Below are 10,831 nucleotides of genomic sequence, written 5' to 3' on the forward strand. Positions count from 1 at the left end.
CGAGTGAAGCAGAGAGGCTTCCCTTTTAAATTCCTTTAGCTTTTTATTGTATGAATTTGTAAATTATTTATTGCAAAATGAGACTCAGTGGTATCTTGAAAGAAAAATCTGTTAGTTATGCATGTTGGCAGCTCTCAGGAGAAGGCATTACTCCACTTTCCAGGCAGTCAACAGAGTAGATGGGAGAAGGAAAAGGTTATCAAAATGAGTGGAATGTGAAATAATATTACTGAACAGAGAGAACAGTGTTTTCCAAGTGCATGTGTTAAACTGGGTTCATCCATGTCAGGCTGTGAATAATGCCCTTTCTTTGCTCCACTCTGCCCGTGTGACTGGGAGGCTCTTGCATAACTCCCAGTGCAGAATGAGATATTGTTTCACCAGCGCTGCTGCTCTCCCTGACTCACTCCAGGGGGATGCAGGAGCTGCTCAGCTCCAAATGAAGCAGTAGGGTGACTTTACCCTCCTCTTTCTACTGCAGCACTTCTGATTTCTCTTGCCCCTTATGCCTATGCTGCACTCCTACTCCCAAAAGCTCCCAGAAATCCACCTGGCCAGGAGAACAGGCAGTTTGGCTGTGTCAGAGCTCTTCCCTTTGGCAGGACAAGGTGCTCCTCAAGCAGTGGGGCTGGTTGCCCTCGTTTCTTTGGCTTGAGATTGACACCTTAGCTGCTTCAGCTTGTACCTGCCAATATGAGCAGACACAGGAGCTGTTTTTTGCATCACACATGATAGAGTGGATGGCATTAATGGAATTAAAATTCTGCAGTGATCACAATGACACATGCAGTCAGAAGAGAATCCAGTGCAGTTCCCTAATGCTAAACTGTGTGAGGCTCTGAAATGTTCACATCTCTTCATCCTTTCAAGTCATTGTAGCCTTTGACAACTGCAGCAGGAAATTCTGTGCCAGAGCTGCCATCTACCAGCACTTATCCCCTGCCCAAGGTATTACAGTGTGGGAGCATTAAGTAACCAGAATAGTGGCAGAGAAGCAGAATAAGGGTCACTTTCCTCCTTATTTCTCCAGGACTGCTTGGCAAAGGGCCTCAGGTGTGTGCTTAAAGGCAGGGCTGGATGTGGAGTTGGGCATCATGTATCAAGGTCCACATTCGATCTGTAGGACCGGGTACGTGAAGGGCACGTCCCTTCTCTGCCTCTTCTGTGACCAGGATGGGCTCCATCACCTTGCCAACCAGAAGCCTGGTAGCTGATCTTGGAGAGAGGAGTGTTTGGCTTCGTTTCCTCTCAGCTCCTTTTTTGGTAGTAGGAACATGGAGCAGAAGCTGTGTTCAGTCTCTGCAATGATCACAGTCTGCAGGAATAGAGGGAGAGTGGAGCAGGGCACCTGAACTCCCTTCCCTGTTTGCACTGAGCCTCTAAACCACCAGCAGCCAAAGTTTGCAGAGATGTTTGTGTCGCCACAAAATGCAGTGTAGCAAAGCCAGGGCAGGAAGCTCACTGTCTGTGAAAATATCCTTATAAACTAAATACACGCTGCAACATGCTGATGCTGCTTCCAGAAAGCCTTGTAGGTATCACTGAAAGCTTTATTTCATTTGGATCTCAGTGGGTTGTGTGCTTTAAAGCTCTTCTCTTTCAAAAACCACAGAGGAGCTGCTTCAATTTTTTGACCATTTGGGGAAATGGTCTCTGTCGCCAGCACGGAGCCACTGTACATATAAGGCAGAGCTCTATTGTTTCTGCCTTCTCTTCAGAGCTGCAATCACTAAAAAGCTGACATCTTTATGGGATAATGTGGTACCCAGTGGTGCCTTTGCAGACTTCTTGTATTAAAATTAAAAAATCAACTGGCTTTTCTAAGGGCTTCTTTTCAAGGTCGGCTTTTCAGAATCTGATTTTAAAGAGGAAGTGGCTGAGGCCAACCATGGGAAGGGTTTGCCTCTTGATCTGCTCAGCAGTTGTGGGGAGGAGAGTGATTTGAAGTACTTGGTGTCAGGCAGGATCTGTCCCTTGGCTGAAGAGGAACACAGTCATATGTTGACTTTAGGCAATAAGCTGAGATACTTAGGAACTTTAGATGTATTTGCCTTTGGTTTTGAAGTAGAAAAACTGAGGGAAATGGGAGTGATCTCAAGTTTACTGAAATCTCTAGGAGCTTTCCCCAGTGCTCAGCAACCTTCATGTTATGTCTGTAATATCCAGGATGTTTTGGAGACCCAGAATAGCTTCAGATTTGCATAAAGCCTTAACATACAATATCACCATGATGTTAGTTTTCTAGTCTCTAAATATAAATGTGGAGAGATACTGAGGTTTTGTATTTGAGGTTTCATTTTCTCTTTTCTTGTGCCACGTTACCTGGGTGCTGAATTTCTGCACAAAGTACAGAGTCTGTCGCCCTCCTTATCCACAGAAGACACACTTAGGATGGCTTGGGGTAGCCATGAGCTGAATCATGGGCAAAGTCTGACAGAACGTAGGTGTAGAAATCCTGCTAACTGGAAACTGGGTTTAGCTGATCTTCCTGTGTGCTCAGTGGTGCTGTCAGGTGGTAACTGCTTTTCCAGCCTCTGCTCTGCTGTGCTGTGGAACACAAATCCCTTCACTGGGAGCTTACACATCCTTACAGTGAGGGGTGTAATAGCTATTTTTGGGCTCTGGAAACATCTTAGGTGGGTGTTTCAGCAGTCAAGTCACAGCAGAGCCAGATGCAATCACCAACACTCCCCAGACTAACCTGGAGGAACATCTCCAACTCAGGGCTCTGCTGTTGCCACATCCCCCTGAGGTTTTGTCACCAAAGTCTGTCAGCAGTAAACTTCACTATAACCCCAGGTTGTGGGTATCTGCCTTCTGCAGACTGTAACTACTTCATAGGCCTAATTTTTCAGGAGATGCCAAGTCATCTGCTCTGTGATGGTGCAACTCGTATCTTTTCCCTCTCCTGTCCACATCAAAGCACACACTGGCACAATGAGTGTACCAGCATTTTAGAAAATCTAGTGCTATGCAAAGGTGGTGTTGGAAGATTTACAGTGCTTGTGTTATTAATACTGCAGTGAGTGGTTCCAGAGGCTTTGCTTTTCCTCTTCTTTGCTGCGAATTTATAGAGATACAGCAGCAGCATCAAGGTGAAATATGCAGGTGAGGTGTGCAAGGCCCAGTCCTCAGCATGGTGCAGGAGGGCCTGGCCTGTGCATTTTTTGTTGGAGAGTTTGATGCTGCAGAAGATTTTCCCTGTGTGGTGGTGAGTCTTTAGTATGTTGAGTAGGCAGCTGCTTCTCTTGCTCCACAGATGGAACAGGCTAAATTTCTGTCTCTTTGCTTGTGATGTGTGTCGGATTTCCCATCAATTCAAATGCTGGGTAATGTGATTTAATGTTATTTCTCTGGGTTATGAGACCCCAGTCTCCTTCCTGAACTGCTTCCTTCCTAAAGGATGATGCAGTGTGTGAACACAGGGAGTCCCTCAGGAGAGCAATTTGCATTTCTGGAAGAGTAAGCCTTGTTTATAACCTGCCATCCCTGATGCTCCATGCAGAGCAGCTGTTTCCCTTTTGGAATCATGACTAATTTAAGAGGGTCGATTTCTACTCAATAGAGAGTTAATGACTCCAGCAGGAGTGTCTGGGGAACTTAATAAATCTCCATATGTACCCTATACATACCCTGTGTTGGGTGATAAGAGATCAAAGAGCAGATCATGAGCCAGTTTTAGTGCAAGACAAGGAAATCCAGCTGAACCTAAATTTCCTCTTAGCAGTGCTCCTCTGCAGCAGTGCTCTACATGGCAATTTAACTGAGTTTTGTAACAATACAACTCTTTTGGGAGGTGATTGCTAAAGGGAAGGAAAGGGGGTATGAAGGGGAGGCTTAAGAACGACTTCTGAATTAAGAATCAAATGCAGTTTGAATCACCAGAGCAATAGAACTGGTGTTCTAAGCTAATGCAAAGCAATTAGTTCATGCTGTACAGTTGGAAAGCTTCTTTATAGTCATCCTTTTTCTGTCAAAACATTGGAACAGATCTTTTCACCTGTGTGAGAAGTAAGGCCTGAGAATTTAGATAATTTAGTTTGTAAGCTGTTCAGTTTCAGTGAATCGTAGAATACCAGGTTGGAAGGGAATTGAAGGATGGTCTGGCCCAGTGTTCCTTGGCAAAAGCATAGTCCAGACAAGATGGCCCAGAACCCTTTCAGCTGAATTGTGTCCCGTGTTGGGGATTCCACCATTTCCCTGGGGAAATAATTCCAATGGCTCATTGTTCTCACTGTGAAAAATTGTCCCCTGGTGTCCAGTTGGGATCTCCCCAGGGGTAACTTGTACCCAGTACCCCTTGTCTTTTCCATGTGACTTCTTGTACAATCTCCATCTTCTCTGTAGGCACCCTTTAAATACTGGAACACAGTGACAAGGTACCCTAAGCCTTCTTTTCTCAAGGCTGACCTAACCCAGGTGTCTCTCAGCCTTTCCTCACATGACAGCTTCCCTGTCTTGGATCATCTTTGTGGCCTTTCTGGACCTTTTCCAGTCTGTTCAGGTATTCTTTTTTGATAACTGGGGACCACTGAACACAATATTCCAGGCGTGGCCTGACAAATGCTGAGTAGAGTGTGACAATGACTTTATCTCTGCTGGGAGAGCCCTTGTTGCTGCAGCTCAGCATCAGCATCACCCTCACCCTGGTCACTCAGACGAATTCACCTCTCCAAGAGACAAAGTCGTGTATTTTACCCATAAAGTCAGTCTTCAGGGCTACAAAATTCATGCTGGTAACTTTTTCAACCCTGACTGTCCCTTCTGTGTTGGCTGTGTTTGTAAATTCTTTCTTGGAGAGAGAGGACTAGAACCGTGCCCAGTATTCCAAGTATGAGCTAAGCAATCTATTACCCAGTCCTGAAATTTCCATTATTTATATTCAAGAAATAATTTCCATTATTTATATTCAATACCCAGATTTATACACAGCAGAGTTTAATTGCTTATGTAGTACAACTAAACAGAAATCATTTAAACATTGTCGGCCAGTGCTCCAAATACATCTTTTCTTGTTACCTCCTTGAGAGGGACCAATATATATCCCTCAACATATGTCACAAATCAGGTGAAGAAAATTCTTATAAAAAACTGTGTTGCCCTGTGCCCAGAGAAGGCTCGCCTGGCAGCCAGTCAGGGCAGAGATGAGACTGTGAGCACCCCCTCCACACACACACACACACACACACACACACACACACACACACACTTGCTGGTGAAGACAAGTACCTGGATGCCCACAAAAAATGCCCACCCAAGACGGGTCCACAAAGCCAAATTGGGGGAAAATTTTGGGGGCACATAAAAGCAACCAGCCACAACACCACGAGGTGGCCTTCTGTTTCTTTCCGCCTCTGTTTCTTCTCTCTCTCTCTCTCTCTCTGCTCCTTTTTCCTGTTCTTTCCCCCACCTTTTCTTTAATAGGAATACTTAGGTTTCTTTTTTGTTGTTGTTTGTTTGGTTTTTTTATTTTATTTCAATAAACTGTTTTCAGATGTAATATTGCCATGTTAGTGCTTGATTTTTCATCAGAAAAACCTATCAAAAGAATCCTTCCCAGCTTCCCCCTTTATAGTGGAATGGGACACTCCTCCATCAAATCCTCGTAACCTTCCATCCACAGAGATTATCCTTCTTTTATAATGAATTAGACTTGCCAGATATCCTTGTGGAACTGCATCTCTCCGAGCCATGTGGAAAACTCCTGCGTGTTTGCAGGGATTCATGGTTCAGTCATCCAGAGAATTTGGTTATTTAGTGTTCATGACATGGCAATGGCAGTGCAAGGCGATAAACTTTTGGATCTGAGGCACAGTTATTCCCTAGGGCCTTGGAGCAGTGCGCTGAGAGGTGCTGCTGTGCTGATCTTCTTAATTAATTTAGTCCATCTCTGTTGTTAGAGCTTCAGCAGGGCTGTGTTTTTTGGGGGTATCTTTTGTTAATGAAAAAAACTGAATTCTGGCAGAATTGTGTGCAGTGAGACTGCACTAGATAACAATTCCTGAGATGTGGTGAGGAAGATTTTCCATCCTCTGTCAGTGGTTTGCTCATTTCTGTATTCTATTCAGCCAAAGGATTTCAGGGATCCACAGAGTCTCAGATTTTTCCTCTACCTCTTCAAGTGTTAAAAGAAAGGATTTTTCTTTTCGTTTCTTTCCCTGCTGTTGTTTTGCACCCACCATTCTACCCTTTTTTTTTTTTTGCTTTTGGGAAAGCAAATTTCAAATCCTTTCTCCGCTTGCCAGTTCAGAGAGACCCAAGTAGTTATTGTAAAACAGTAAACAGTGGAGCTTGATTTGGAGGCTGTATAAATCTGAGCCTGGAGCCCTGGCCGTGTTTTGAAGTCTGTGGCAGGATGCCCACTGTTATTAATGATCCTGCACACGCTGCCAGTGCTGCTGCTCCCAGGAGGCTCTGGGTGCCCTGGTGACGGTGCCCGGTGGTCGAAGAGCAGCCATGGAGGGAGGGCCAGAGCCTGGAGCTGAAAAATCTGAAAGCATTTCTGAAATTGGTGAAGTATTTCTCAGTCTGCCTTTATCATTAAGCTATTTTGAAGGGATTGGGTAGTTGAGTGGAGGGGGCAGGGGTGATTTTTTGGTGTTTGCATTTTAGTCTGATCTCAGATTTGCCAAAGACAGATCTGTTTTGGCAGGCAGTGGCCTGGCAGTGATGCATCTCACATGCTGTCTGAGTTTGAAAGAAAAGAGGGGGTGCAGAATGGGAGAAAAAAAAGAAGAAATAAAGTGACACCAAAGTTTTGACTGGAAACTCTGCCATTCTGGACAAGAGCAACTGCTGAGGAGTTGAACTGTTCCACTTAGTGTGGACCAGCTGAATAGCAGCCAAAGTTTTTTTCTGCCCTTTTCAGTTATTCGTATCACTCCCACCATAACAGCCCTGAGGAGCTGCATTTTTTGTCTGTGTAAACCCAGAAGACAGTGTGTCTATTGACCCTCTTGCTGTTTCTGGAATGTGTCTCAGAAAATTGTTCTCAGCAAAATATTCTCATTCTTTTCTGCATTGGAGACCAAAATGGCAGAAAGTGTACTTGGTTTTTAAAAATTTCTCCTATACTTCATCACAAGTTGCATTTCCTATCAAAGGAGGCTTGGGGGAGAAGGTGTATGTGACAATATAAATAAATGTATTTAATTCTCTAAGAGCCTGCATGTAAAGTGTAGCAGTTTGCTAAAGTTTTCTTACCCTTTCAGGGTTGACAGTGCCCATCATAAAGATGTCCATATTCCCTTTCTCTGTTCAATTTTCCTGTTCAAAGGCATAATGTATTAGGACTGATTTAATTCAGATCAATATATAAAGCTTTACTAGTGTTGCATGTTTGCAAGGATTATGGATAAGTTCCCTTGTCTGTAATTTTTTGGTCTCATTCCACTCTGCACTGATTGCAGAAGTTGCATCATATTGATAAACTGCAGGTGGTTTCAAGCAGGTGATAAGAAGGCTCAGACTGAATATGTCTCTCTAACACAAGTTATTTCAAAGGTTTGCAGGGTTAACTTTCTTCTAATCTTTTGTTTTAAAGGGGAAAGAAATACCCCCATAAATATTTCAGTCAAGTTAGATTCAAGTGCATCAGTGTCCCACCCTGGCATCTCCTTTCTTGCATCTCTGAGCTCCTGGCAGAGTCATTTATCTGAACTAACTCGTTGTTATTTGAGAGTCAGGTGTTTTGCAACTCAGTTGTTAAGAAGAAAATCTGCAGGAAATGTAGTTAAAATCATCTTGAGGGAACAATGTTAGTGCTCTTCCTGCTACCTCGAGAGAGATGCCACAGTGTGTGTTGCCAGCTCATATGGCCATTGAATACAGTTTGTTTTTCACCTAAGGTATGTGTGCTGCTGAGGCCTGATTTTTAAAAAAATATTTAAAGTACTGAAGAAAGCCACAGAAATCAGCACTTTGCAAGTTAATACCGCTCTGCAGTTAGCTACTGTTCTGCATCCTTCCCCATGCACCAGCAAGGCTGGCTAAAGGAAGGGAAAAGGATTGGCTTTGATTGTATTTAATGGCACTTCTGTATAGATGCTGAGAGAGAAGGTCACGTGTAATAAGCCTTACCTGCTGCCAGTGAGCTGTTACCTGGTTCAGTCTATCAGAGCTGTGCTCCTTTACCTCGAGTGTTCTCTCAGAGCTATAGAATCTCTCCCCTGTGCTCAGATCTGATTGCAGTGGCAGTGGGAACCCAAAGCTTACCTCTATGCTCCCTACAAAGTTGGTGGTGCTGCCAGTCCTGGGCTGTCATTCATTTTTGGGAGCACTTTTCTGGATGAGATGAGCATGGACAAATGTGACCTTTTGGTTGTGGTGCTGCCACATGAGTTCAGACAAGAGCTGCCTTGACAAAGCCAGACTTCGGGGATGAAGCAATGCCTGTGTGCTCTGCACACATTTATTTTGGGGCAAAACACTGTTACAAAGGTATGTCTGGGGTGGGAGATGTGTGCAATCTGTGTCTCTTTTGCAGTGCCAGGCATTTTGGAAGCAAAATGCTGCTGTTCTCCCCACAAACCCTCTGGTGTACGTACCGTTTTTGCTTTTCTGTGGTGCTGAAAGGTGACCTCATCCTTTCTTCCTTTGAAGAGGGGATTTTTTGCTGCATTCAGAGTCCCTGGCCCTGACACCTCTTTACAACTGAGCAATCTGTCAGTCTGTAGAGGCGGATCGTGTTTCACATATGGGCTGGAAACTGAGCCCCTGCTCGTTCATCCCTGCCCAATTAAAGGAGAGGATGTGTTGACTGAAAGCTGCATCCCAGTATTGTTCTCCTATGTCTGAAGTCATCATCTGGTTTTCCAGACCCTAATTATTCCAAAGCCTTTCCTCCTGGAAATACTGTTCAGAGCAAATCTTGTAACATTAACTCTAAGAAGCCCCCAAAAAACCTTTCCTGAAGCTGTTTGCATGCACAAGTGAGCAGTAAAGAAGGCAAAACTTGATTTTCTGTAAAGCCCGGCTATAAATTACTCCTGAAATAGCTTCTGTGACTCCCTGCAGTTCTGGGCTACTGCATCCATTACTGTGAATGTGAAACTTAACATCATTGACTGGTTTTTATCATTCTGTGCTTCAACAGAGTTCAGGAGTCTCACTATAAAGTACAATTTTGTTAGTACTAGAAGTGATGATGTTAGAGGAAGTGACATATGAAATGAAGTAATAAAAAAAAAATCTAGATTAAAAAAAATATTTTATTTTAAGATCCAAATACCTCACTGGAAAGATATTTAAACAGTTTGAAGCTTGCCAAATGTATTAAATGGCCAAGAGAAACAAAGCATCACTAGGGCTCTCATGCAAAAATGTCTGGTTTTGGAATGCACCCAGTTTTATTTACTCATCTGCTGCCCCCTCTTATTTGGGACCAGTTAAGATCATTTTGGAAATTGAGTGTCTACTCTTGTATACATTTAGCTCAGAGTTACTTTGTCATATCCAGCCAATAAGTTTGCTCATGAAAATGAACTCTGATGGCTTTAATGCTTGCTGGGTCTGCCTGGAAATGTGTAATAATGGATTTCTTGTTTTTCTTCTTTAACAATAGAGTCAAGGGACAAATTCCTGAGTTGCATTATTTTAAATTATTTTTAAAAAAAGAAAGAGAGAGGCAGCTGTATGAGTGGGAGTGGGGCTGGTGTAAAGTCAGCTCAGACAATGGGTTGCTCTTAGGTAGATGAGGAGAATGGGCTTCACAAATGGATATTGATCTGCAGCAGCTGGGATGTGAGGAAGGGCTTGGGAAACGAGTGTGAACCACTCTTACAGCTGCCTGCCTTTCCATGGCTGACTTTGTTTTCCTGGTAAATTTGTGTTTGTGGCACAAGGATATATTGTTTTCCACTCTTATTTAATGTAGCTGTATGTGAATGTGTGGATGGTGAAGTTTAATAAGCTTTATAGCACTTGGGCAGGGAAATGATTGATGTGGCTTCTTGGAATTCGATTGCAGGAGGTGAATTTTCTGGAGTTAGGCACTCATCCTTTGCAGGAGTTAGTGGACAGTTAAAACTCCTGGGAACAAGCAAAGCTGAAAGTCTTTTATTGGATTCACTTATTTGGTTATAGTCACATTCTTCTCCATTTGATGCTACTGTTTCATCTCCTGTGATGCACTTAGTGCCCAGAATCTCCTCATTCTGCTCGAATTCATTTCTGTAGAAAGAATGTTAAGGGGATCTGTGAAATACCTACAGTCGACTGCAGAAGCAATATCTGAATTGAGGTGAAATAAATTATTAGGTGAGATGTGCAAACTTGACAAATGTGGGGGAAGGGTACTTCTTTACAAATTGAGATTTGAAACCTCCTGGCAGAATTCGTTACCTTCCAGTTAAGATTACAGAAACGTTCCATTATTTGGTATTCCATGGATTTATTGTCAGGAAACTATTGTCTGCTTGGAACAGTTCAAAGAATAGCCCCCCCTGTTCTGAGCTGGTTTTAATGGAAGCCCACTTAAAATGTGCTGAAATTCTTTGCTGTGTTATGTCCCCTGAAACGTGGATTTAAAAGCAGCATTTCTCTGCCTTGTCTTACAGAATTATTCAGAAATTGAGCAGCAGAGCTCCAACCAGGGAGGGGGAGCTTCAATGAGGGGAGCAGGACAGGGAGGGAAGGCGTAGGGAATGTAGGAAGGAAAGAGAAGAAAGAGCTGCTCTGTGAAGGCCAACGGCAAGGAAGGAAAAGGGATCTAAACCAGACAGATGGGAGAGGCAGTAAGGGAATCATATTGGGCAATGAAACAGGTAACAGAAGGCCTTGGGAACAGAACTGTAAGGGGAGGAATCTGAAAACGTGAAAGGGTCACCTGGGG

General features: G+C 43.5%; 1 protein-coding gene across 23 annotated transcripts in view; it reads left to right on the forward strand.

The window, feature by feature from the left end:
* The window catches only part of FNBP1 (formin binding protein 1), a 71,495-nt gene that overhangs the window by 28,897 nt on the left and 31,767 nt on the right, over positions 1 to 10,831 (forward strand). The window lies entirely within an intron of this gene.

The sequence above is a fragment of the Corvus brachyrhynchos genome, unplaced genomic scaffold (genome assembly GCF_000691975.1).
Source record: "Corvus brachyrhynchos isolate BGI_N302 unplaced genomic scaffold, ASM69197v1 scaffold59, whole genome shotgun sequence".
Lineage (NCBI taxonomy): Eukaryota > Metazoa > Chordata > Aves > Passeriformes > Corvidae > Corvus > Corvus brachyrhynchos.